Source organism: Ursus maritimus, unplaced genomic scaffold (genome assembly GCF_017311325.1).
Source record: "Ursus maritimus isolate PB19 unplaced genomic scaffold, ASM1731132v1 scaffold_14, whole genome shotgun sequence".
Classification (NCBI taxonomy): domain Eukaryota; kingdom Metazoa; phylum Chordata; class Mammalia; order Carnivora; family Ursidae; genus Ursus; species Ursus maritimus.
Genome location: NW_024423786.1, coordinates 57,874,698 through 57,902,641, shown reverse-complemented (window position 1 = coordinate 57,902,641; position 27,944 = coordinate 57,874,698). Strand labels below are relative to the sequence as shown.

Below are 27,944 nucleotides of genomic sequence, written 5' to 3'. Positions count from 1 at the left end.
CTGTGCAAATGGGCAGCTGGGGGTTCCCTGGACAGTGCCCGAGCAGGGCAGTGCTGGACTCCACAGCTGAGGAACAGAAGAAGGAATCGCTCATATGGCTCCGCCTGAGAGGCCACCCTGACGAGGCGGCTGAGCCCCTCATGCGTCTGGATGTCCTGGTGATTTCTGGCACTCACCGAATCTCAGCATCTCATGACCCAGGTGGGGGAGGACAGCCCAGCAGCCTCAGGATTCACGGGCCTCCGGCTTGGTGGGCTTGTGGTTCAGGTGGCTCTTGTCAGGCCACATGGCCTCCATCCCATTGCCAGGTCGACCCCCATTGCCTGGTGACAGGCCAATGTCAGTCAGTGAACCTCCACCACTGACCCCCCAAAAGGCCCCATTGAGTAAAGCGGTCTCCATGGTGCCTGGGGGTGTGGGCCTGGGACTGCGGCCGTGCGGAGCGAGTTCTCATTGGCCACCCAGTAGAAACTGTGGGGTACAAAGAGTGACAAAGCAAGGGGGACAGGATCTCCACACCCACATGGTCGGCGAACCATGTCCACATCCACACATGCACCAGGTCGTCCACCTCACGGAGGAAGACACTGCTCACAGAAGCGGCTGATCATCGCCATGTGCTGCATGGACACATCCTGCCAAGCGCTGGGGCGCTCGCGTGACCCTCGGAGACCACCACCCCGGCCTTCCCGGAGAGCACACAGGCCCGAGCAGCTGGTGGTTCGGTGAAGGCGTCCTAGGGACCCTGTGTCACCATGAGGCACCGACTGAGGACCACCCCACTGGCCCTCACGGAGGGCACACGAGTGCGCAGCTGGCTGATCGCTGAGAGCATCTAGGTGACGCCTGTGTCCACCATAAGGACCACCGCCCTCGGCCTACTCCAGAGGGGCACACAGGCACAGACAGCCAGCTGTGTCAGTGAAGACGTATAGGTGACCCTGTGTCCCCGCATGAAGTGCTTCTTGCCATCTGCATGACTAGCTCCAGGAAGACCACATAGCTATGGGACAGGGGACAGGTTAGAGGAGGGTCACTGCCAGAGGACTGGCAGCAGGACCCCGAAAGCTGAGGGCCATAGACCTGTGTACCTTCTTCAAGGGGCAGGCCCTGGGCTGCTTTAAGCAACAGTCACTCTCCTGGCCTCTCCTGAGTGAGTCTGCCCATGGGGCCTCCTTACCTTCTGCTCCCAGAGATGGGAGGCCGTCAGCACCCATCTTACAAAGGGTGCCTAAGGCTATAAGAGGTTGGAAGCCCATGCAACCCCACATGGGCTCTAGCATGCTGGAGCCAGGAATACTCCCCCGGGCTGAGCTCCCAGGCAAACCCCAGGTCCTGTCCCCCACCTGCCAAGGAGCAGAGCACCTTGGGCACAGCCCTTGTTTCTTTCGCGATGCCCTACAGTCTGGGTAGAACCAGCAGGGCCGGCCACCTCAGCTGCCTTTTGTTTTGAGTGAATGTCACCGGCCCCCCAGAGCTGTCTCCACCCTCCTGTAGGGTCCTCCCTTGAAGGCTACTGGGCATCTTGCTGACAAGGTCCTCAGTAAACCCCTGGTATTCCTAGGAGGAGTTCACCCTAAACTCCCCAGGTCAGAATCAGGTCCAGCCATGGTCAGGGAAGGGGAAAGAGGAGCCTCTGGAAGAAGAAGGAGCTTGCTTAGCCCCAGCCTTGAATCCAAGGTGTAAGCTTCCAGGTCCAGGGTCTACATCTCCCCCAGACAAGAAGTTGGGAGTCTTGTCCAACCACCATCATGGCTGGTCCCCCTTTAGGGGACTACCTGCTCCCCACCATAGACAGCAGCTCCCATCATCAGGCAAGTTTGGTGAGCCCCTCTGAGACTGATTTTTTATGCAGACACTAAGTGCCTGTCCTTGCACCTGCCCCATCACGGGCAGGTTAGCAAGTTGCTCACATTGGGAAGGGCACTACATTTAAATAGCGGACAGGCACATTAACCAGCAGCGTGATCAGGTCATCAGGGGGCAATCGGGCTCGGGGCCCAGCCAATGGGAAACAAGCCAAACATGAAGCAGGGGGGAGAGAAGAGTGCTCCTGGCAGAGGCAGCAGTGAATGCAAAGTCTTGGACTCAGGCCTGAGGACACATGTGGGACATAATCACACTCCTGGGTGGCCCACGGAGGGCAGGCCGTGGTGGAGGTGGTGAGCTGGAGGATGGGCAGGAGGAGCAGACCACAGAGAGGCCCAAATGTTATGCGGCCGAGAAAGATCACTCTGGTTACTGGAGGAGAATGGGTCTGTGCAGAAGAGGGACAGGGAGACCCTAACCCTAACCCTAACCCAACCATAACCTTAACAGCCTGTAACACCAACCCTAACCACTAATACCAACCCCAATGAAATCATCACAAAGACTCGTGCAAAATACATTCCTACACCTGTCTTAAAATAGATGTGAAGGCCTGATCAGCCAGAAAATTGCAAAACTAGAGCCTTAAAATATATTGTACATCATCATAAGTGTCTCTTCACAAACATCTCAAAGGTTGTTCAATATACTGAAAACAAGCAATGTTATACCCACCCTAAATGTTTAAGTAAAAACATGTGGTCACGTTAATTGATGCAGAAAAGGTTCTCTAACCAAAATCCAAAGTCTGTTGCTGATATAAACACTCGAAAGAAGCAGGAATAAGGGGTAATTTTTCAATAAACCTATAGCAAGCACCATGCTCCGAGTCTGAAGACTGACAGCTCTACTCTGAAATCAGGAACAAGGACAGGATGCTTGGCTTTCTCGCAGGACAGACACTGTGTGATTCCACCTGTATGAGGTGTCTAGAGACAGAAAGTAACGTGGCTGCAGGGCTGAGAGAGGAAAGGGGAATGGAGAGTTGGTGTTTTCATGCATAGTCTCCCCTGGGGAGAAAGAAAAGTTCTAGAGAATGATGTACAACCAGTGTGAACTCAGCTAAGGCCAGAGAACTTGTGAACCTGAATGTTTTAAGTGGTAAATGTTACTATGTTAGTCACAGTGAAGAAATGAAGGACTGATGTCAGTGTCACCGTGGACGGACATCAAAACAGCCCAAGCGACATAAGCCATCCAGAGGGCCACCCAGATTGGAGCCATCTCGTGCTCCTTAAATCCATCAGAGCTGTGCAAGTACAGGAAAGTCTCGGAGCACTTCGAATGAAGAAAGAAAACTGGATCGAATGGAGCAGACATTTCAGCAGCCCGGGCAGAGTGGCGACAGTTCAAGTGGACCTGTGGTCTGGGTTATAATATGGAAACCATGATGATTGTCCTCTCAGGGCGTGGTGGATCCGCGGGAGCTGTGTCCTGTTCGCAAGAAAACGCACTGAAGTATCCCGTGTGAAGTGGCAAATGTGGTAAAGAAACTGACAGCTGGGGAGCCCATGTGGATATAAAGCATTTGTGTCTGCTGTGACATGGAGTTCACTGCACCTGAATCACCGCAGTCAAGTACTCTTCAGGAACAACTACGTCAGCACCAGGTTCACAGGAGCAGAGACCATATCAAGCTTCGTGATGGAGGCCAAGTCCTCCAGACCCAGTTCACCCACCACGGAGAGGCCTCACCCAGGGTAGGAGGCCACACGTAGCAAGAGACTCGTGGGAGACACATCGGGGCCCCTTGTGTCTCCAAAAAAAAAAAAAGAGAAGCAGCAGGATCTGAGATGTCGAATTTTCTCACGCGCTCCACCAAAAACTGGTTAGAACTGTGAAAATGCATGAAGGGAAACCTCGGTAAAGTGGACTGGGTCGCCAGAAGGGGCGCTGGGCGGGGAGCCGACCACTCAGTGTCAGTTACAGGCCCCACATTAGAAGCCCCACAGCAGAGACTCATCAGTCACAGGCCCCAAAGGGGAAGGCGGGTTTTACCTCCTCCAAGAAGTCAACACCCCTCAGCTCAGTGGGTGAGAACCCTCCATCACCCCGAACCCCGCTTTTCTCAGAACAACGCTCCCAACTTCCTCCTCCTCCTCCATGAGGGAATACTGAACAGGGGACAGCTCCTGTCCTCGGACACCCGGAGACACCGACGACAGACGCTCGAGGGAGACGAACAGCCTGTCCTCGCACGCCGGGAGGCCACCCGACGACAGAGCGCGAGAGAGACGGACTAGCCCTGCCCTCGGGCACCCGGGAGACACAATGCGAGCAGAGCGGACACCTCGTGAGACACCGCGACAGGCGCGAGGGCGGCACGCGGAGACCGGAAGACACTCTGCGCTGGAGGAGAACCTGACGCCGGGAACACCTGCTCTCCCACAGCCGCTCTGTCTGCAGAGTCCGCGCTGTCGCTACCCAACCTCCAGACGCCGAACCGATGCCGACCGGCTGTGACGCGCGGAGGACGCGGGGCCGGAGGCGCGGGAGCGCGAGCACCGGGTGGGCGGCCGGAGGCTCTGATGGCAGACGCCTGCGGAGCCCCGGAATCCGATCCGGGCGCGTAGAACACGGACCGCGGACCAGCCCAGCGATCCGAGCCAGAGAGGGGAGACCCCACAGCCTCTCAGCTTCACAGGGACCCCCACGGCACCGCCGGAACCACGGAAACCCCATCCGCTCTACCGCGCGCCCTGCTCGCGAGGCTCCTGTGAGCACGGACTCTCGGCAGTCCGCTCAGGCGGCGCCTCACCTTCTCCTCCCGCGGCGGGTCGGAGACCGGTCCTGTAATGGTGTGCACGCGGCCCCACGCCCTCCCGGAATCTGTCAGTGAGGGGATCCGAAGGCCGGGCTCCTGTCAGTAGGTGCACGGCGGCCCCGTCCTCCCGGAGTTCCGCAGTGGGAGCGGCTCCGGTTACTAGGCGAGACGGCCGGGCTGAGCACGCAGGCCCGCCCGGTCAGGGAGCCTGGCCCTAGCGGGCGGCGCAGGTAGTGCAGGAGGCAGGCGCAGAGTATGGTGCGCTAGTACACGATGCACTCTGTCCTCTTGGTCCAGCCGAGGCTCAATAAACCTTGGAAATTTAACTGAAATGAGTACAATATCCCGGCTTCTCAGAAATACTTAAGGAACAATGACTTGGAAACCATATACTATGAAGAAATGTAGACAAACCTTTACAACTTCCACCGAAATTCACTCAAAATTGTACGTAAATTTAAAAATATACAACTATCAAAATATCAAAAGAAAACAGAAAAGAAAATCCTACATTACCTTGCCGGTGGTGTATTTTTATATAAGATTTTATTTATTTACTTGTTGTAGAGACAGAGAGTACAAGCTGAGGGGAGGGGCAGGAGGGGAGAGGCAGACTCCTGCTGAGCAGGGAGCCCAATGCCGGACTGCATCCGAGACTCTGGAGATCGCCTGAGCTGAAGGCAGATGCGCCCACTAGGCTACCCTGGCATCCCGGTGATGAGTTTTAATACACAGCACCAAACACCGATCCAGAAAAAAAAATTGCATATAGCGTGAACTTTATAAAATCAAAACTGCTCTTGTGAGACTGACCAGAGAACAAAAGACAACCCAAAAAGCTGGCAGAAAAATATTTGCAAAAACACATTTTGATAAAGGATCTGTAATTCAAAATGTTCCAAAAACTCTCCTAGAACTCAACAGTAAGGATGCAAATAACCTAATTATCAATGAGATAAATATCTGAACAGACACACCGGAGCAAAGTAAGATGTACCTATGCAAATAGAAAGCAGGCTCTACATCCTCTATCATTAGAAGTTAACAATTTAACAACAGTGAGATAGTGCGGCACACCTATGAGAAATGCTAGAAGTCAGAAAATGAGGTACCAGTTGTTCAAGGGTGAGGAATGACACGAACACTTCTTCATGCTGGGGATGCCCATACGGCACACTTGGGAGAGACAGTTTGGCAGTGTTTCCATAACAAATAAATGTCATCTGAATATCCAACAATCACACTTTAGTATTTAACAACTGCCTTGAACCTTATGTTTCGCACACCAAAACTAGCATGCAATTATGCACAGTAGCTCTATTCACTCATAGCTAAAAACTGAAGATCAGGTGTCCTTCCAACAGATGAATCCATACACAACTCGGTGCATCCACGTGAAGGAGAGCCAGGAGGCCCCACCAGTCTGCAAGAAGGGTGCCCATGGGGATGGCTGGGCCACTTGACCGTCCTGTGTAAGTCTACACGTGTCTACTGAGTGCTCCATGGGTCAGGGCTTGCTGGCACCTGGAGCTGCCCAGGCAGAATGGGGCCAGGCAGCACTCTTCCCAGATGGGAGAGGTGGAAAGAACATTACATGACCTCTGACACCCTCCACAGCCCTTGACTGGGGTTGGGTTGATTTGAAACACTCAGTGACCAGGTAGACATTCACTTTTCTGTTGTAGAGCCCAGGACTGAGGGCAGAACCAGTGCTCCAGCTCAACCCGGACTCATGTGTGACCCTAGGGCAAGTCCGTCCACCTGGAAGCCCAGGGGAGATGGAGGAGGAGGAGAAGAGGGAGTTTATGTTGGAATCTAACCCTGACCCTGACCTCAAACCTAACCCCAGACTCTGACCCTAAGCCAACGCCCGACATCTAAAAAAAAAAATAACTTATTTCCCTAACCGCATACCACAACCACCTGATCCGCACTATTGAAGATCTAATTGCCGTAAACTGAGCTTGTAGCTCTTTGTGATAACGTGTGACTATGACAAGCTGTCTTATTTTCTCTGCCTGTGGGAGATCACCTCTATATTCAACAGTTCTCAGGACAATAATCTTCCAGTTGTTTTGAGATCTTGTTTATTTTCTACTGTTCCTTCTTTATCTAAATGCTAGTTAAAAAATACTGTAATTTGATTTCTGGATTTATATGCAAATAATAATAATTCTGTTTATTTTAAAAACTAAATTATGACATATTTCTGACATACAAAAGTATAAAGCACAATTTAGTAAACACCGTATTTCATCACCATTGCTTTGGATTAGGCTGTACCTTACAAGCACAAGTAACCACTACCCTTTGGGAGTTTATGATTTCTGTAACTGTATGATAAATACTGTTCCTATGTTACAAACATTGTACATTATATATGTGTTATTGCTTTATAAAATGTTGTATAATATAATGACATCATAACCAAACTCTTTACATTTAATGTCTAAATGTTTCATAAATTGACAATAACTTGATTATAGCTCTTTGGATTGTTAAGTCAGTTCAACGGGGACTATAAATGTAACTCATGTCATTGTTAAGCGTGTTATCTATATTCATACCTAATAAGCTCCTTGGTATAGCAGAATGCTTGAAGAGTGTTCCTGTCATCAATGAAGTTTCTTTAGGGAAGAGAAAAATTTCTGATTTTTTGTTTTCATGAAATGTATTCTGAAATTCTATTTTCATTTTTAATCAGAAGGCAAGAACAGAGTGGTCAGGTAACATGATGAAAAAAGTTACTAAATTTCTCCAGTTGTGGCTTTTTCTTACTTGTACAAAACAAATAAACAGTAAGAAAGGTGTTGGTCCAGTAAAAGCATAAACAAAACAGCTCACAAATATGAGAGGGAGGTTTCAGGAGAGCATGATCGGGCTGGACAGCACGTGGGACATTCTGAGCCGTTCGGGTGTCTGTAATTGTGGATAGTCACCATGTAGATACTATTGCATCTAAACCAGGGAGAGAAAGAACAAACTTCGAATGATGTAGAGAGTCTGTACTGGAGCCAGGCCCACTTAGAGTGGTTGCAGTAATAGTCACTGCCTGAATGTATCGTGCAGGGCAGTCGTCGCAAGAATACTCAGGAACTCTGTAATATACAGCACTGATTCCTACATCCCAGTATCCCGTCTCCATGGCTAGGAATGAAAGAATGTACAGGAAATTGGCTGATTTCTTTTTATTACGTTACTTTAGCTAGTTGGGGTGACAGTTTATACATCCCAGCAGGGGACTGCATGCTTTGAATTTCCTACATGTGCCAAAGGAGGGAGAACTTGGGATTTCTTATCCTTTGCCCAGAGTTGAGGCACAGCGAGAAGAATGAGGAGGGGCCTGGAAAGCTGACCGCAAAGCAATGGGGGAAAAAAGAGTTTAGTACTTATTATTGCAACATCCACCCATCAGAATAGCTTATTATTTTACAAGTGGCCGTAGCAAATGTTAGCAGCAATGCAGACATCACACACTCTGTATACATCTAGTTGTAATGTAAAAATCTTTTGCTAACTCACTCCTGGAAAAGAGTTTGGCAGTTTCTTCACAAAGAACTTCACGTAATTACCACATAACTCAGCAGTAGCACTCCAGGGAATTTTGTCCCACAGAAATGAAAAATTATTTTCACATAAAAACCTGTACGCCACTGTAGATAGCATTATCCATATACCAAATCATGGAAACAGCCCAAGTTGTCCATCAACTGCTGAATGCACAAAGAAGATGTGGTGTATATATAATGGAATATTACTCAGGCAAAAAAGAACATAATCTTGCCATTTGCAAGGACATGGATGGAGCTAAGATATTATGCTAAGCTTTGAAATTAGTCAGTTAGAGAAAGACAAATAATACAACTCACTCATATGTGGAATTTAAGAAACAAAACAAATGAGCAAAGAGGTGAAGAGAGGGAGGCAAACCAAGAAACAAACTCTTAACTAGGGAAAACTAGCTGATGTTACCAGAGAAGGGGTGGGGGATGGGTGAGGCAGGTGATGGGATTAGAGGAGGGCACGTGTTATGACAAGCACCAGGTGTTGTATGGAGATGTTAAATCCTCTATTGTACATGAATAAATCTAATATTACACTGCAGGTTACCTGGATTTAAATAAAAACTTTAAAAAGTAATAACATGTGTAGAAGCAGAAAAAAGGAAAATTCAAACAAAACAAACCCTGTAACCTAACGTTAATAGCAGGGTCCTTCATAATAGCCAAAAACTGGAAAGCGACACAAGACATCTTTCTCAATAGATGAATAGCTTAAGCAAACTTTGGTACATCCGTATATGCAGATATTTTTGCAAACAGAAGAAGCAAAGAATATTGGCACACACACGCAAATTCTTGAATGGCTTGGGAATTATTTTGAGATGAGAGAAAGCCAATCCAGAAGGTTAATACACTCTGATCGTGTTTCATGTTACATTTTTGCAATGACAAATACAGAAATGGAGATGGGACTAGTGCTGTTGTAGGGTTAAGAGGGAGAAGGGGTGACAGGGGAGAGGATGTGCCCAAGGGCAACATGAAGCGTCCTTGCTAGGCGGGAACGTCGGTCTTGACTATTTCACGCCAGCAATCCGCTTGTGATATCATACTGCATTTTTGCAGATGTCATTGGGGAAACTGGGTGCAGGTACGCTGGGATCTCTCTGTATTATTTCTTTAAACTGATGGAATATACAGTTATCTCAAATAGAAAAGATTAGTCGATATTTAAAAATCACATAGGAGGAAACATCCAGGATACCATTAGGTATGATGTGTTGGCTGTATACTTTCTTAGATATCCATTTTTTTAGTTGAACATATATATTTCTTTATTATTACTATTTTTTAATTCAATTAATTAACATATAATTTGTTTGATTTCAGAGGTAGAGGGTCAGTGATTCATCAGTCTTATATGTACACCCAGGGCTCATTACATCCCGGGCCCTCCTTAATGTCCACTCACACAGTTCCCCAGCCCCCCCAGCCCCCAGCCTCCCCTCCAGCAGCCCTCAGTTTGTTCCTATGATTAGAGTCTCTCATGTTTTAGTTCTCCTGATTTTGTCTTGTTTCTATTTTTTTTCCTCTCTCCCCTTATGACTCTGTTTTGTTTCTTAAATTCCACGTGAGATCATATGATATTTCTTCTCTGACTGATCTTATTTCTCAGAAAGCATAAACCCTCTTAGTTCATCCACGCCCTGCAAATGGCAAGATTTCATTAAAGTAATTTTTTTTGATGGCATGAGTATGTAGTTCTTTGGGTACCCTTTATTGAGTAAGAGATCTTCTTCTTGCCCTGCTTTCTTACTGACAGTTTTGGCATAAATGTATACTGAATTTCATCAATTGTTTTCATCATCCATAGAGATAGTCATTTTAATTTTCTATCTTTGTTTGTATGCTGGTTTTACCTGATGATTTTCAAATTTCGACCAAACTTTCATCCCAGGAGCAACCCAATTTCATTGTATGGTTTTCCCCTTTAGTACTAGTTGCTGGATTCACATGTTGAATACTTAGCTTGGGATCTTTGTGTCTGTGTGTTCATGTAAAAGAGGCCTCTCGTTTTCTTTTGTTGTCTAGTTCTTATTTAAATCAGTTAGTTAACATGTCAGTGTGTATACAGTTTCAGGTGTACAATGTAGCATTCACAATTCCATGCAACACCTGGTGCCTCATCATAGCAAAATTTGCCTAATCCCCAACACCTGCCTCACCCAGCCCCCAAACCCACGCACCCCCCATGGTAACCACCAGTTGTAACAGACACTCACCACGAGGTGAGTGATGACAAACCAAGAAAACAACAATATAACGATTACAACAATAGCTGGAATTGAAATTAAACCTAGGGGCGCCTGGGTATGGCACAGCTAGTTCAGCTCTGCCTTTGGCTCAGGGGCGATCCACGGCGTTATGGGACATCCCACATCAGCTTCTCCTGCTATGAGCCTGCTTCCTTCTCCCACTCCCCTGCTTTGTCAAGTTCTCCTCATCGGTGCTGTCTCTCTCTTGTAATAAATAAATAAAATCTTTTAAAAAATAAATTAATTAAATTAAATTAAAAACTTAATTAAAAAAGAGTCTGTTTCGGTTGGCCTCCCTTTCTCCTTCGCTCATTTGTTTCTTAAATTCACATATGAGGAAATGTGATGGTATTTGTCTTTCTCTGACTGACTTATTTCACTTTTAGCGTAATCCTTTCTTAGCTCCATCCACATCATTGCAAGAAGCAAGATTTGCTTTTCATGGCTTGTTAAGTAATATTCCATTCTGTATATATACCACATCTTCTTTATTCTATTCCTCATTCATTGACCTTGGGCTGTGGATTGTAAGGTGTTTTTCTATTTTTTTAATTTTGAGGCTAGACCACTTTTTTATACCATACACAAAAATAAATTCCAAAATGGATTAAAGACTCCTAAATGTGACCTAGTTAAAGACCTAATTTTTTAAGATTTTATTTATTAACTTGACAGAGAGAGAAAACAGCCAAGAGAGAGGGAACACAAGCAGGGGAGTGGGAGAGGAAGATGCAGGCTCAGCAGAGCAGGGAGTAGTCGGGCTCGATCCCAGGACCCGGATCACGCCTGAGCCAAGGCAGATGCTAACCACTGAGCCACCCAGCAAGCCCCAAAGACCTAAATTTTTGAAGCCATAAAAATCCTAGAGGAAGAACACAGGCAGTAATCGCTTGACACATCAGCCATAGCACACTCTTTTACATATGTCTCCTGGAGGCAAGGGAAACAAAAGCAAAAATAAACTATTGGGACTTCTTCAAAATAAAAAGCTTTCTGTTACAGCAAAGGAAACAGTCAACAAAACTGAAAGGCCACCTACAGAAATAGGGAGAAGATATTTGCAAATGACATATCCTACAAAGGGTTAGTATCCAAAATATATAGAAAGAACTACCACACTCAATAACCCGAAAAACAATCCAATCAAGAAGTGCCCAGAAGACATGAACAGACTTGTTTCTGCAAGGAAGACATCTAAATGGCCAACAGACACATGAAGAAATGCCCACAGCATGCCCGCGAAATACAAATCAAAACCACATGAGATACCACCTTACACCAGGTTAGAATGGCTAAAATTAACAAGACAAGAAACAACAAAATGTTGGAGAGGACAAGGAGAGCCCTGTTACACTGTTGGTGGGAATGCAAGCTAAAGGTCAGTCACTCTGGAAAAAGAGCATGAGAGGTTGTACTCAAAAGTTAAAAACAGAGCTACCCTATGGCCTAGCAATTGCACTACTGGGTATTTACCCCAAAGTTACAGATGTAGTGATCCGGAAGGGGCACCTGCACTAATGTTCATAGAGCAGCAAATGTTCCACAATAGCCACACTGTGGAGGAGCCGAGATGTCTTCAACAGATGAATGGACAAAGAAGATGTGGTCCATATATACAATGGGATAGTCCCAGCCATCAGGAAGGATCGAATACCCACCATTTACATCCACATGGATGGAAACTGGAGGAGATTACGCAAGTGAAGAAAGTCAAGCAGAGAAAGACAGTGTATCATATGGTTTCACTCATACGTGGAACATAAGGAATAGTGTGCAGACCACGGGAAGGGAGGGGAAAACTGAAGGGTGTAAGGAACCAGAGAGAGTGAGACACCATGAGAGACTATGGACCCAGAAACAAACAGCGGTTTCAGAGGGCAAAGGGTTAGGGGATGGGGCAACTGGGTGATGGGCATTAAGAAGGGCATGTGATGTGATGAGCACTGGGATGTTATATGCAACTAATGATCATTGAGCGCTTACATCAAAAATTAATGATGTTGGCTAATTGGAATTTAAATTAAAAAAATTAAGTCAGAATTATAATAAACAATCTCACTGCTTTTGGACATCTCATAACTTCTGCTATACGATTGTTGTCATGTTTGTTGGTCTCAGGATTATCTTTTTAGTTATTTTTATTTTAGAGAGAGAGAGAGAGAGAGAGAGAGAGGGCTAGGGAGGTGGGGAAGAATCCCTAGCAGACTTCCACAGCGTGAGCCTGACATGGGCTCGATCCCAGACCTGATATCATGACCTGAGCAAAACCAAGAGCCTCCCAAAGCACCCCTCACTCACTTTGATTTCAAGCTGGTGTTTCAACAGTGCGTTAAGATCCAGCCTCTCGAAACTTCAGTTTCCTCACATTGATTTCAGCTCTAGTCCAGAGGTCAGGAAAGGTGATCTATTTCAATCTCCTCTCAGGTGGTCGGTGACCCATGTGGTCCTCAGTGTCATCCGCCCGAGGGGCTTGTGCCGAGAAGGCTGTGCCCTCTGTGGCTGAATGACCTGACCTGACCCCATCCTGACCCCGGCACCACCCTTAAGCCCTAACAGCCCACGGCTGACCCTCCAGCCAGCGCTCCTCTGTCGAATCGCTGCAACAACAAGAATTTCCTTCATCTGGCCTCTCTGTTTGTTTTATGCTTCAAATATGACCACTCTGGCTGATAAACCAGACTTTATTTGATGGCTTTTAATTAATTTAAAGGGCTATGTCACTAGTGCCTTCCATTTTTGGACAAGCACTCAAACTGTGCCCTGCAAGAGGCTGGGCGACAAGCAGCACATGCATAGTGGGTCTGTCGCCTCACGCTCCCCTGCCGGCGTGCGTGCGTGTATCCCTGCCTCCGGGTTTGCCACAAAGGAGACCAATGGGAACGTCCATCTCCTGCCAATGTCCTTAGGGAATCAGGGGCTGGTAGCATTGCTGGCATGACTGGAAAGCCCAGGAGAGCTCCCTGATGTGGCTGTCAGATCCCGGCCAGACCACTCCCAACTTCAAGCCCCAGGTGTCCCTGCAGGGACTCTCCCCAGCTTTTCTTTCCAGATGCGGACGCTGACAACCTCTGCAAATTCCCGCAAGTGGAGATGAGGGTGGGGTGGGGGCAGAGCGAAAGCTCTGTCCTCTCCAGTGGGAGCGTGTGTTTATACCTTGGTCACCATGGAAAACCAGAATGCACCGGACTCGGAGGTGGGGTGCTCTTCATCCCAGCAGGACGATGGGGAGGGAAAACCCCACAGGCCGCTGTGACCCTCAGCAGGTCCTGAGAAAATCCAGCCCTTAGCAGGCCCGTCCCCTAGACCTCGCAACCCAGTGATACTGAACACGGAACTGGCCGTGAACAAAACCCAGGCGGGCTCATATCTTGCAGAGATAAGACTGTTTACACACAGAGCACTTTTCATGGCAGGTGAAGAAAGGAAGGTGTGATTTTCAGCGATCTCTACAGAAATATCCTCTCTGAATTCTTTCCTCTGAAAAGAAAAATGGAACCAGGTGGCCTCCGGGATGCCACTCTGGCCGCGTGACCATGCTGCTGCTGCCACAGGGTGGTGGGACCCGGTGTGGCTGCTTGTCTCTGGCACCGTAGATAAGAGGTGAGCAGGTCGTCTGGGGCCAGGAAAGGAGCACGACGGGGAGGAGCTGTGCACCTTCATACAGCAGGTGCCTGTGGTCAGCAGTTCCAGCTTTTACCAACCGGAGATTCTGTCCAAAGCCCTGGATTCACCCAAAATCGGGCTATTAAGTGTATAAACTGGGCTGCTTCTTCCGACAAACCACAACTGTTAAAAATAAGGCTAGGCAAATCCTGGCCTGTTTGGGTCAGACCCGGCTCGAGTCCACCTGCTGAGAGAGCCCCAGGAGCTGTCCAGCTGCTGAAAAGCGATGTTGCGAGGATTAAGAAAAATCCAAGGTTTAAATTCTGCAGTACAATGTCTCCTCCCTCCACTTACAGGTGCTCAGAGTGACAAAGGCACGAGGCTGTCACACACGCTGCCTGTGGCTAATGAATGGGGAAACTGCCTTCTTATTATGGTGGTAAACCATATTCATTTTTAACTATATTTATTTATATTAAAGTATTAATATAATCTTGTTTTTCAATCAGGATTTCTGTTGTTGCAACTTAAATAGGGATCTTTTGGGAAATAAGAAATGCATGGATACTGTTTAGCTTAGGGAAAAATTCAACTTGGGCATGAATCCTTCTCCTTGTTTGGATATAAAAATATAGTACAGGAGTGACATAATGAACAAACACAGAGACTTTACAGGTATTATAATTTTGCCACATTTGCTCCACATTTCGTATTGTGAAAGCTTGTAGGGTTACAGACATTGCTACAATCTCACCCCTCATTACTTCAGCGTGCACCTTACCCAGGAAGCAGGGATTTCTACTCCTAGCATTTTGCACCTAAAAAACTCAAAAGAAATTCCTGCTTTTTCAGGAAAGTTTCCAAAAGTCAGTTAGGAAGGGTTTTTCGAAAACATCAGAAGTAGGGGAAATGTTGGGCATGTGTTCCATGGTCTCTAAGAATCTAGGAGTTCGAGGAGAATCAACAGAAAAATCCTTTGTAAAGAAGAGGAACGAGAGACGACTATTGTCTCCATGAAACCGTAAGGAGTATAGCCCTACAATTATGTTCGATGAGAGCTTCCCTGCATCTCTGCCTGGTGTACCAAAATGTCCTAACTTTTCCTCATCTCCTACGAACCAGGAACCCAGAACGGCATCTCTTGCTTCTCATCGCCATGCAGACAAGCGCAGAAGTGTCAGACAATCGTGACTCAAATCTCGTAAGAGCAGCTTCCTGCTGACCAGAGGGCTGTACCTTTTATGGAGACGGGTCTACCCAGCACAGATGTTCTGATCCTCACAGCTGTGGTCCTGGGGTCCCCTGCGAAAGCACCAGAGGCCCTATCACGGCTCGAAGGCCAACAACGGACCCTCAGCTACGCCCGCCACCTCCTCACCTTCTGTTTTCTCCTGCGCCTTTACTCCTCATCGCGGTCAAACTGCATTCAGAGGGTTTCGACCACCGGCTGGTACCACTGCTCTGGTCAAAGCCTCGACTGGTCCTTGGCCTTCAAGGCCCTCGCCCAGGGAGGAGAGCTCATGAGGACGCTCGGGACCTGCTTATTCCGGCGTCTGCTCCCCGTGGGTCCTGCTAGGAACCTCGCCCCCTTCACTGACACGACCTTGAACCTGGGTGCGCACTCCTCAGCTGTGCAGCCAGGGCTCGGGCACTGCCTCTCTGCCGCGCCCTGGGATGCCCAGGCTCCCCAGCCTCGACGTCCCGTGAGGTCCCGCGTGGGGGCGTCCCTGCGGCATCTGCGCCTCCTCCTTTCCCCCGCCGCAGCACCTTGAGCGCGAGGTCGGGCGGCCGGAGGATACCGCCTCCATCCCGTCCTCACGGGTCATGGCGGCCGGGGACACCGCTCTACTCCCGTGTCAGCCCGGGCTGCGAGGCTGCATCTTTGCCCCCAGGCTACGCATCACGCTGAGGCTCCGGCCGGAACACCCTGCGCGCGGGTATGGAACAAAACGGCTTCTGGGGACAAATAGAACATGAACACTTAAAAAATAAGGAACGTTTACACATATTTAGTACAAAAATCAAACCCACAGTTGACACCGTCCTTGAAAAGTGAGCTCTACATGTGCTGCCATCGCTCAGGTGCCAGCCCCTCGATGACCCACCCCAGGGCCTGGTGCCCTCACGATCTTCTCCTGCCCCCGGGACCCCACTCACCAGTGCCTTTTTGAGTCTTGAGCCACTGCACTGGCCCAGACGCCAGCTTTTCCTCAAGTTCACTTTCTCTGTTTTCCAACTACAAAAAGGCTTCCCCTATGCTAAGGTTTTGAACACATCTTTTTTTAATTTTATTTATTTATTCAAGAGAGCACAAGCAGGGAGCAGCAGAGGGAGAGGGAGAAGCAGATTCCCGCTGAGCAGGGGCCGATTATGGGGCTCCATCCCAGGACCCTGGGATCACACCTGAGCCGAAAGCAGACACTTCACCTGCGGAGCCACCCAGGCGCCCACATCTTCCTTTTTAAAAAAGTATGTATTTCTAGCAGTTAGTCTATGTTTACTTCCACACTGCTGACCTCTGTGAATGGCGGAGCGGCTTGTCACCGAGACAGAGGACGAGCAGCAGGAGCCCCACGTGCCGACCAGAGGGGAAGAGATCAGGCCAGGTCCTCCAGGAAGGCCGGATCGCTGGACATGACTTGGAGCCCAGGTATGTCCATTAAAGGTGGGCACTCGACCGAGATGGGAGGATCTGAGACAGGATCCACATCCGTTGGAGGGAGGGTGTATATCCAAGCAGAAAGGAGGAAGGGTCCGGCCCCAGGCCCACACCCCAGTGGGACCTTCCAGGCCCCACGGAGGTCAATCTGGGGCACAGCCCTCAGGCCATCAAGGAGGCTGCAGGCGAGACTCCAGCCCCTCCGACTGAGCTCTGAGCTCCATCTGAATTCCTGCCCCAGTGTTTCCATTGGGGCCTGTACTGGGAGGGGCTTTCAGCGAGGCCTCCCTACCACGGAGGAGCCACGGAGACAACTTTCTGCACCCCTGACCTCCACCGGAGTTTCCCCAACCTACGCCCTCCGGGGCCTGGCTTAACAGTGGGAGCCTGTGCAGGATGTCCGGACCCTGCCCTGGGCGCTGTGCCAGGCTGTGCCTGCTTCCCTCCAGCCTTCCCTTGCTGACAGGACCAAGAGGCAGCCAAGAGGGCTAGCGCTGTTACTTTCATTCACCTTTGTTGACTTAACCAGTTCACAAACAACATTTCAGTTTCCACACCCAATTTCACTATCGGAGTGGGGGTGTGTCTGGAGAACTAAATTGCATACGGCCCTGCCCGGATTGGCATCTAGGTCCGCCGGCCTAAGGACTCAGTCGCACGGGTCCCCCAGCCCCAGGCCGGCTACCCGTGCTTCCGACCCACGATCAGACGGCACGTTCCTACACGACCTGCTCCCTAGGACTCACACAACTCAGGGAACACTGAGGTTTACCAGCTAGCTTATTAAAAGGGTGTGACCAATCGGCAGCCAGATGAAGACACACACGGGGTGAGGCCAGGGAGGAGTGGGCCACTCTCCCATGTCTCCAGACGACAACACCGCCACCAGCCGCTTGACGCCTGAGCTCCGCTGAGCCCCAGCAGGAAGCAAGCGATCCTCCTCTGCTGTCGAACCGTGCTCAGAAGCGGCCGTAAGTGAACAGAGGCTGACACCACGTGCGAGCACACACTCTCTTTTTACTAAAAAGTCCAGGTATACATTACACTTTACTAAAAACAGCATCTATCCGGGACTCTCGACCTCTCTAATCCAACAGAAGGGGTCTGTGGGAGCTGAGGCACAAGGTCACCTTTCGTGCGCTAGCAGCCCAGGCACCCCAGACGCGTGGGTCCAGGTGCACAGGAGGTGGGATTGAGGCGGGATGCCGGCTGGCAGCAGCACGTGGGCAATCCGGAGCCCATCCAGAGTCCCCATCACCACCTCTGGGGGAGGGCCCCACCAGGACCACAACTGTCTGATGCCCAGCCAGACCACAGTCGGGGGCCCTGCCTCAGGAAGAGGGAGACCGGGACCCATGAGTGGCTTGCGTCAGCCTCACCCAGGGTCAGCGCAGTGACTTAGGCTTGGCTCGTCCCAGCTCTTCTTCCTCCAGGCAGCCCATGGAGGGCCGGGACTTGAAGAAGTCAGAGATGTAGCGAACCTAGGAGAGAGCAAGAGCTGCTGGGGCAGAGAAAGTGGACCTGGGAAGCGAGTGGGGGGTGAGGGATGGCTCCAAGGGAAGCCTGGAGTGGGAGGACAAGAGGGCCCAGAGGCGGGGCTGCTCAAGCCCGGGAGCTCACAGTGAGCTCAGCCACCAGCGCCCCTGCAGGAGGCCCGAGGACATCACTCCAGTGGTGCTTGTGTGTTCGACACCGGGTGTGAGCCAATGTAGGCGCAAAGGCCAGCAGGGAAGACCTGCACTGTGGCCGCAGCAGCCGCCCCACTTCCAGCAGAGCCGCCTGCACATAGAGCTGGGGGACAGAGGGGCGGCCATCAGCCTAGGAGCCTGAGGGGCCCTCACCCCACGCCCAGGGCACAGATGGGCCTCGGGCCGCAAACATGGAGCCAAGAGGCCCGGGGCCTCCGGAGTTCATGAACGTACCAGTCGGCCCCACCCATCACCACTCCACCCCCCCTACAGAAGGAGAAACCGAGGCCCAGGGCGCAGAGGGACTTGGCCGGTCCACAAGCCAACCTCTGGAAGAAGACTCACTGCCAAGAACACCATGCAGTACATCCCGAAGGAGGAGTGTCCGGAATAGAAGGACAGCCTGAGAAAGAGAGGACGGGCGTCAGGAGGGCTGCAAGGGGAGCAGAGCCCGGGGCCCAGGCTCAGACATGCGGGCAACGCTCCCCATCTCTGCGTTGTCCGACCCAGGAGCCCACTGTGTTTCCCATCATCTGGGACCCAGCACAGGGAGGGTTTTACAGGGGAAACGTGGCTCCCTTTTCACTTCTCTGACCATGCAACAGAGAGTCTGCCAGCTGGAGTTCACGTTTTTTAAGAAGGACATCCAGGCCAGAGACTCGGAACCAGGGCAGACAACAGTGACAGGCGAACAGTTAACGCCACACTCAGGATTATTTCCCGTCTGTGGTACTTGACACAGAATTAAATTCAAGTTTTAGCAAAGGGCATCGTGGACAAGAAAAGTGGCAGATAAAGAAACTCCAAAGCTCCAGCCGTCCATAAGAGAAATGAAAAACACCTGTACAAACAGTCGCACTGACGGTGACCACACGTGATCCAAGGCGGAGCAGATCTCTTTGCACTGCAGAATTATGATGGTGTGTTTGGACCCCATCTGGTAGATCTGGGGCTGTACCCCACTCTCCTGGTGCTGAGGCAGCCTAGCTGGGGCATTGCCTGAAACATTTCCAGCAAATGTTGGTCACTGCTGTCTGGGGTTGTGCACAGTGGCTGAAGCATGGCAGAAGACCCACCAGGAAGCTCAGGAAAAGGAGCCCTTCACTCCCTCTGGCTGACCCTCAGCTGCCACACAGGAGCCTGGCTGAGCGCTGAAGGCAGCCCCAGCACAGCACACAGAGCCATCTGTACACTCTTGAGAGATCCGCTCCTCCCGGCCCGGGTTTAAGAAATCTCTGTCGAATCACTAGCTGATCACCCAGCTACCAGAAAGAACTGCTGACCACACACTGACAAAGAATACAGAGTTTGCAAAATTAGTTCAGAAAGATCACTTAACCAACCTGCTAACCACGGGCAGCAAGCGCTACAAAACAATGCCCGGGGAGGAGTTCAATCTGATTTCCAGAGATGCTACGTACACTATGAAAAATACCCAATTTCAACCAAATAAGTACAAAGCATGCAGGGGAAAATGTGTGTCAAGCACACAGGCGGAAAACACCTGTTAATGGAAGCCATCCCTGAGGAAGCCCAGGCGCTAGACTTACTGGAGAAAAGACTTTTCAACCGCCATTTAAAACCTGTTCAAAGAAGCGACACGACGTCTCACTACATAGAGATACCACATACTAACAAGGAGACAAAAGGTTATCTAGAGGAACCAACTGGACATTCCAGAGCTGAAAACAGTAGTATCCAAATGAAAAGATCACTAGCAGATCTGAGACGCGCGAGAAGAGTGACCATGGAAACAAGTTGGACGGAGCGGACTGTCGGGTGAGTGGAGAGAAAAAGAAAGGGAGAAACTGACGTGGGCACTAAGGGATACCATCACCCCGTGGGAGCCCAAAGAGAGGAGAGAGGCAATACAGGGGCAGAAAGAGTCTGAAGAAATAATTGGCTGAACACTCCTAACTGAATCAAAAATATTAGCTCGACCTCCCAAGAAGCTTGATGAACTCCAAAAGGAGAAAAGCCACAGAGACACAGCGTAATCACCTGCAAAGGACAGTCACTGAGAACCGCAAACAGCAGGAGAAGAGTCCTCCTGAACAAGGGCCCTCAGGACAATTCGCACCGGTCGTCATCAGAAGCCATGGAAGCCAGAGGAGGTGGGATGGCACAATCAAGAAACCAAGAATTCTACATCTGGCAAAGTTATCCAAATGTTATCTCCATCAAAATGAAGGAGAAATTAAGACTCCCAGATAAACAAAAACTGAGAATTCATAGCGCTCCAATACCTGCCCAATGAAATACCGGAAAGGGAATCTTTTCCAGGAGAAACAAAGGGTACTAGACAGTAAGTCAAACTCTACACAAAGACCTGAGAAACACCAGCAACGGTAATCACACAGCACGACGTCAGTATTAAGATACTCGTGAGTAATTCCCGGTTTGTCTAATAATGTTTAACTGCTATCTAAGATCACGGATGTTAGCTAGATTTACTGCAGATGACCAGCATCACGATAAGCTACAAATGTTTGTCTCTGCACCTAAAATCGTGGTGGTATAGGCCAACTAGACCCAATTGTTTTAAAAGACAGCATAAAACAGTAATTGTAAACCTAAGCTATAACGGCATGTATAAAATATAATCTGTGAAAATAATTCTGAAGTGCAGAGCCAGCATGGCCACAAACTCTTTGCATCAGCAATAAATATTTAACGATAAAGAAAGATAGTAAATGTAAGAAACTTAAAAGTCAGCATAAAAACAAAGAATATGTAAGAAGTAAAATAACAAAACAGCAGAAGCCCTTCCTCATTAGTAGTTACAATGAATGTAAATGGATTAACCTCTCCAATTAAAGGCAGAGATTTACAAAATAATGAGTTTCTGCAAATATCCTAACTTTACTCTGTGTACTAGAGACCAACTTTAGGTCCAACACATACATAGAGTTGAAAAGTACAAAAATGGGGGAAAATATCCCATGACAACAGCAACCACAAGACAGGCCAGAGCGGCTACACTGCTGGGAGACAACAGACACTGAAAACAAAAACCACGAGGAGAGACAAAGGACGTTACCCAGTGAGAAAGGGCACTCCGCCGGGAGAGAAACAATCACACAGATACCCCGCTGGAACAAGAGCCCAAACAGGTGCGGCGAAAAAGACAGACACTACCACGTGTAAGCTCCGAGACATGAAGGAAGCCAGACTGAGAGGCCACGTGGGGGAGGACTCCAGTATGCTCAGCAGAGACCCAGCCACAGCAACCAGGCTCGTGGGCACGGGGGCTGGGGACGGACGACGGACACTGAGCTTCTTTTTGGGGTGATGAAAATATTCTGGAATAGATAGTAGGGGATGGATGCACAACATTCGGTAGGAATTACTAAAAACTCACAGAACTGTACACACTAAAATAGTTAAACTAGTGAATTTTAGCTATGTGAAAGTTTTAAAGATTTATTTATTTATTTATTTTATTTTTTATTTATTTGAGAGAGGCCGAGTGACCGCACAAGCATGGGGGAGCAGCAGGGCAGGAGGAGAGGTGGGAAACCAGGCTCCCCGCCAGCAAGGAGCCTGATGCTGAGATCGATCCCAGGACCGGATCACGACCTGAGCCGAAGGACTAGATGACCCACCACGCGAAGGAGCAATCCAAGCGCCCCTATGTAGGAATTTGTATTGCAATCTTTTAAAAAGAGAGTAAGTGGGCGCCTGCGGGGTCTAACTGACGGAAAGCACCTTCGGCTCAGGTCATGATCTCAGATCCTGGGATGGAGCCCCATGTGGAGCTCCCTGCTCGCGAGGGAGTCTGCTTCTCCCTCTGCCCCCTCCAACCACTCATGCTCTCTCTCTCTCTAAATGAATAAAGTCTTACAAAAACCTGATATATCGCAAAACTTACTAAAAAATAAAATAAAATAATAAAAAAGCGAAAATTAGAATGGTATTTTACGGAAAGGTTGGTTTCATCAGAGAGCGGCAGAACGGAGAAGCTTGAGCCGCAAGTAGGGGGCCCCACATCCAGGCACCCCCCACAGGACCCAGGCCCACGGGCCCCACTCCGGCCTCACTCCTCCCACCTCCTTAACCACCTCACTCTTCCACATTCAGCTCCTGAGGGTCCTCCTCCAAGCTGCCCCTCCTCCCCAGGGGTGGGACATCTGTGCGGAGCCCCGCATAGCCAGAGTGAAGGCTGCTGTCCCAGCACCCACCTGGACTCAGTGACGTTGGCGGGGTTTCCCTGCACACCCTCTCCACCTGCACATACATGGAGCAGTTGGCCGCTCCAGTCAGGGTCACACACCGCCAGGAAGTGGGCCGCAGGCGGCCGATCATGATTCTTGGCCAGGTCTGTCAGCGACTGACTCACTGCAGCCCACGAACAGAAGGTGCCCAGCACCTTGTAGACCGCGCACGTGGTTGTTGCATCAGCGAGTAGAGGTCTGTGTAAGCCGGTAGGCCTCTCCGGCTGAGACCTGCACAGGGAGCAGCTGAGGGCCCCCCTGCCGCGGGCTGGGACGCCGGCTGTGAGGCATCTCAGCAGCCCTGGCTCCTCGGGCCTCGGCCCTCCCCCACAGAAAGGGTCAAGCTTCCCAGACTCCCTGAGTCAGCTGGGGTTCTGGGAACTCCGAAAGGGTCTTCTTCCAACGACACCCCACCCCCCGCCTCCCACCCTCTAAGCCTCTCCTGCCTTACAAAGGATGATGGTGGCCGTGATGACCCGGCCATGAGCCCATGTGTGATGGTGGTCTGGCCGGTAGGGGCATAAGATGGAGTCATCTCCACCAGTAGAACCCGCGCTTTATACGGGCGTTCACAAGCGTCAGGATGGCAAAGGCAGAGAGGCTGGGGACAGGGGAGAAAGCCATGGCCACGTGGTTCTCCCCCAGCTGCATCTCCCACCAGCAAGCCCCAGGGCCCCTGCCTTGGCCCCGGTTTCTCACCTCCCACCAACCTAACAATGGGAGGCAGCTGCCCCATGAAAACTCCCCTCTCGATTCCCCATCATCTGCAGACAGACACCAAAATCCTCCCAGGCCCATCGTACAGCTCCCACCCCACATCTCCCACCCCCTCCCTTCCCTCACTTCCTCCAGCCTCCTGTCTCCTCCCTGAGCAACTACACAGTCACCCAACCCAGATCCCGGCACCTGTCCTCACCACCCAAAACATGCTTTGGCTGACTTCCCTCCAGCCTGAGCTCCACCCCAGCCCTCCTGACCGCCCGCCCTGGCACCCCTTTCCCTAGCTGAAATGTCTGCTCGCCGCATCTCTTGGCACTGTATGTGCTTACATGGCGTGATACCTGAGTTCACCAAGCCCTGAGGGGGTCCACATGCTCAAGGCTCAGGGCTTGGCCTGTGCAGGTGTTTAGCAAATAGCATCCTTTAAAAGAGAGAACTCCCTGCCCTTCACTCTAAGGCCAGCCGGAGAGACCGGGCACACACCACAGAAAGGACAGAGCTGAGGAGGCCTGCAGAGCCGCTGGGCAGACCCCCTGGGCAGACCAAGGGCCTCCACAGCTCGGTCAGAGACACAGTCAGGAGCCACAAGTTCCCGCAGAATATGAAAGGTATCACTGTGGCCTGGGGGTCCCAGGGCCCTACTGAGCTGCGGGTGACAAACGCAGGCAGGGCGCCCTTTGCCCCGCAGGGGCAGTGACAAGTATGAAAGGGTGTGACTCTTCTGTGGTCTGAATACCACAGGAGGCAGGAGCAAAGGCCAACTCCTCCTCCCAAGAGACCAAACTTAGTGCTGAGTCGGGGAAACCCAGAGGTCTGCCTGCCGCTGCCTGTGAGTGGCAGGGACAGCAACTGGACTCGGGAGGCTACGGCTTGTCAGGCAGTGGCCCCACAGAGAAGGTGGCTTAAGAGAGGCTGAGGAAGTGAGGGCAGATCTGGGGAAGAGCGCCAGGCAGAGGGAACAGCCAGTGCAAAGGTCCAGAGGTGGGCCCATGCCTGGAGAGCCGCAGTGCTGGGCTGGGGTGGAGGGTCCTTCTCAGAGGGAACCTTAAGCTGGCAGTGAGGCGGAGACACCAGACAGTTGGGAGCAAAGGAACGGAGACATGTTTCTGTAGGGTCCCTCTGGCTGTGGGTGAGTGATGGTGAGGGTGGAGGCAGAGAGCCGGGAGCAGAAACCCCCAAAGTTGGGGGGTGGAGGAGGCCAGGGCCAGAGAATATGCTGAGACATCAAAGTCAAGCCTCATCCCTGCAACCAGAGCAGGGCACCGGGGCTAGCTAAGGTGCCTGGGCATGGAGGTCAGCCTCCCAGTTCCTGTCCCCCAGCCCAGCCCCTTCCACTGGAGACTCAGTCACCCTCGACTGAACCTGAGCTGTGGGTTTGGGAAGTAGAGGCTCCGAGCACTGGATTTGGGGCCTATCTGCCTGGTGCACTGGCTCACACCTCATGGCCCAGACACCCCAGAACCTCCCTGCCTTTACATCACCCCCCCACACACACACACCGTTTTCATCATCAGGGCCCCCTTGTCACCCATGAAACTCAACCTTGCTTAGAGCTGAAGCTTCAAGAATGGGGAGCGGGGTCTGCCTGAACCTCTAGCACCTGGCACAAAGAAGCAACCCACATACAACCTAATCTCAGCACCACCTGACCACCTGCAGCCGCTCTTGCACCTCCAGCAGGTGCCTGAACCTCTCGGGCTGAAAAGAGGCCTCCTTACCAGACTGGTAGAACGGTTTTCAATTTGCATGTCACTTCGTCCGGCATACAGTAAGTGCCACACAGATGTTGATATAAATAACAGGTACTCAATAAATGATGGCTAGGGCTGGCAGACAGCCCCCTGCAGGACTCTTTTCCTCGAACCGGCCCACTCAAAGGGGTTAGGGTTAGGTCTGGTGCTCAGGGTAAGGTCCTGGCCTTTGCAATCCCGCCAGGGATTACCCCTCCATCCCGGCGGAGGAGCAGGAACCCCATGTGGGGCGGGAGGGGGGATGTGTAAGTGGCCAGGCCCACCCGCCCTTCATGGGTAGAATTCCCGGGGATGTCCCACAGCCCGCAGGAGCAAACACTCGGCCTTGTTCCCAGGACCCTGGGAGGCGGGAGGGCCTCCGCCGCCCCTCCCCAGCCTGGCCTGCAAACCCGCCGACAGGTTTGGCCCTTCAGCCGCCGAGGCCATGGGCTCACCGGTAACCTAGGGCCCAGCCTTTCTCTCCATCTCCCCGCCCGAGGAGGGGGTCCGATCCACCGACCAGCAAGCTGTGTGCCCGCTGGGGACGTCGATCTGGACAGGGGTGGAGGTCCTCCCCGGTGACCCGCCTGGCCCGGCCCCAAGCCGGACCGCCGCCATGTCGGCTGGCGGCGGGCTGCGGCGAGGAGAGGGAGGCCGATGTAGCCCCTCGTCGGCGACTCTGCTGCCGCGGGCTGGGGGCTGCTCGCCCTCCGGGACTCAGGACGGCTCGGGAGAAACCGAGCGCCGGCCAGGGGCGCACGCAGCACACGGGGGCGCGGAGGTGGCCAGTCGGAGCCCCTCGCCCCCGGGCCTCCCGAGCCTGCCCCCACAAACCAACCTGCGGGGACCCTCGGGCGCGTGCCTGGCCGGGGGCAGGTCCTCCCAACACGGGTCCCCGCGGCTCTTACCGACCAGCACGCACAGGCACGTCGAGCAGCACGAGACCACCTCCGCTCCATGCCGTTCCCCCCCCGCCCGGGCCGCGCCCGCGACCCGACGCCAGTCCCAGCGCGCTCCCGTCGCGCCTCGGCCGAGGCCGCGGGGTCACATGGCCCGCGGAGCCAGGGTCCCTGCCGGGGCGAGGGCGGGGCGTGGAGGGGAGCTGGGTGGAGGAGCGGCGGGGCAAGGAGCAGCCCGAGGGAGGGGCGGACTCTGCCTCCCCGCCGCCCTCGCTCGGCCGGCCGCGGCGAGCCAGGAGGAGCGCGGCGGAGAGAGGCCTGCGGGGAGGGCAGAGACCTAGCCGGGCCCGGAGGCGGGTGGGGTCGTCTGCGCTTCACCGCCATCCGCAGGCGGGAGGCTGAGGCTGAGGCACCTGCGGTCCAGAACCCCCCAGGGCGTCACCCGCGATTTGCAGGCTGGTCGGGGAAGGGGCGGGTGGCGAGAAGGAAGGAAGGAAACGGACGAACACACGGAGGAGAGCGCGAGAGGCAGACCCGGCAGGACGTGCCCAGGTTTCGCATGTCCCAGATGTGCCTCGAGTCAGGAAGTGCCCCAAAAACTGTTGGAGTGTCCTGGCTTCATTGCAGGGCTTTTCTTCACGCCTAAGGCTTAAAATGCTGGCGTTCCGAAGGTCAGGTTTCTCTCCTCCGGTTGGCACCGCCGCCCCCATGTGGCGCACTCACTACCCCAACCGTACAAGAGCGAAGGGGGACGAGGAGCCTGCCCCCACTGAGCCTGAGCGGGAGGCGCCCACAGTCAGGAGCATCCGGGCAGGGAGACCGAGGCCCAAGGGGCCACTTACAGATCCTGCGAGACGATCTGAGACCTTGGAGAGAGTCCCGCCTGACCTGCTAGGACACAATGACTTGTGAGGTTCTGTCCCTCCTTCAAGGTCACACGTGGGAAGAAGCAGAGCTGGGACTCCAACCCAGGGCCTGGGCACAGGGTCTGCCTCCCTTGACCTCGAACACACATTCACCACCCCGCTTCTTTTCCAACAATCCTAAAACGAAGACCGATGTTTCAGCCCTTTTTAGAGAGGAAGGGAGTCGATCCAAGATCAGGCAGCCCCTGAGCAAGGTCAGGCAGCTGGGGAACTCCACGCAGAGTCCCAATGACCCTGCTTCTGGGAAGATGACCGGACACCGTCACTTCGGGGGCGGGGGTCTGCAGGAAGGAGCCAAGGTGTTGGAAGTCGGGGGACAGTGCCACAGCGGATCTCGGGCTCTTGGCCATCAAATTGGGGGGGCGGGATGTCTGAGGGCCAGCTCCTCTGTTCCCCAGACACCCTTTCCCAGCCTGAGCAGCCGCCAAAGGCACTCCCCCACACGCACACTCCAAAATAACTCAGACCCCCCAGCGATGACAAGTCCAGCATGGAAACTTTGGACCGGATTTTCCGTCTGTGGTGTGGCGGAGGGATGGTGTGGGAGGCATATCCCAGCACCCTCCCCCTTTCCAACCGCACAGGCAAGGAGTTGGGGGCGGGGGCGCACGTCCTAAAAAAAAATGCAGCTTCCTCCGCCTCCTAGACTTCTTCCTGGGGGGGGTGGTTCCGGTGTCTGGTCTGGGGCAGGGCTGTCTCAGGGGGTCGCTTCAGGCTCAGCGGATCCAGCGCTTCTCCGACTCAGGTGGGCTCAGCCCTGCTCTCCGGCCCACCGGGCGGGGTGACCCCAGAGAGAGGTCCCAGGCTGCTCCACTTACTTCACTCCTTCACGAATGGATCGTGGTTTTTGTGAGAATTACCAGATCAGTCACATGTGAGCAAGCGCACGACGCCTGGGCAAACGTCCCGTAATGTCACCTGGCCTCTTATTTCTGAGCTTCTGCACTTTGGCCTTGGGATGACTACCTATTCTCAGGGTAAAGTGGGCGCTAAAGGCAGGGTTTTTTATTGAGGCACCTATTGTGTGCTGGGTGGAGATTCCCTGGCAGGAGCCTGC

The 27,944-nt window shown here is 52.0% G+C and overlaps 1 pseudogene; it reads right to left on the bottom strand.

Moving 5' to 3' along the window:
• Window positions 1-225: 225 nt before the first annotated feature.
• LOC121102450 overlaps window positions 226-27,944 on the bottom strand; it is a 67,206-nt pseudogene continuing 39,487 nt past the window's right edge.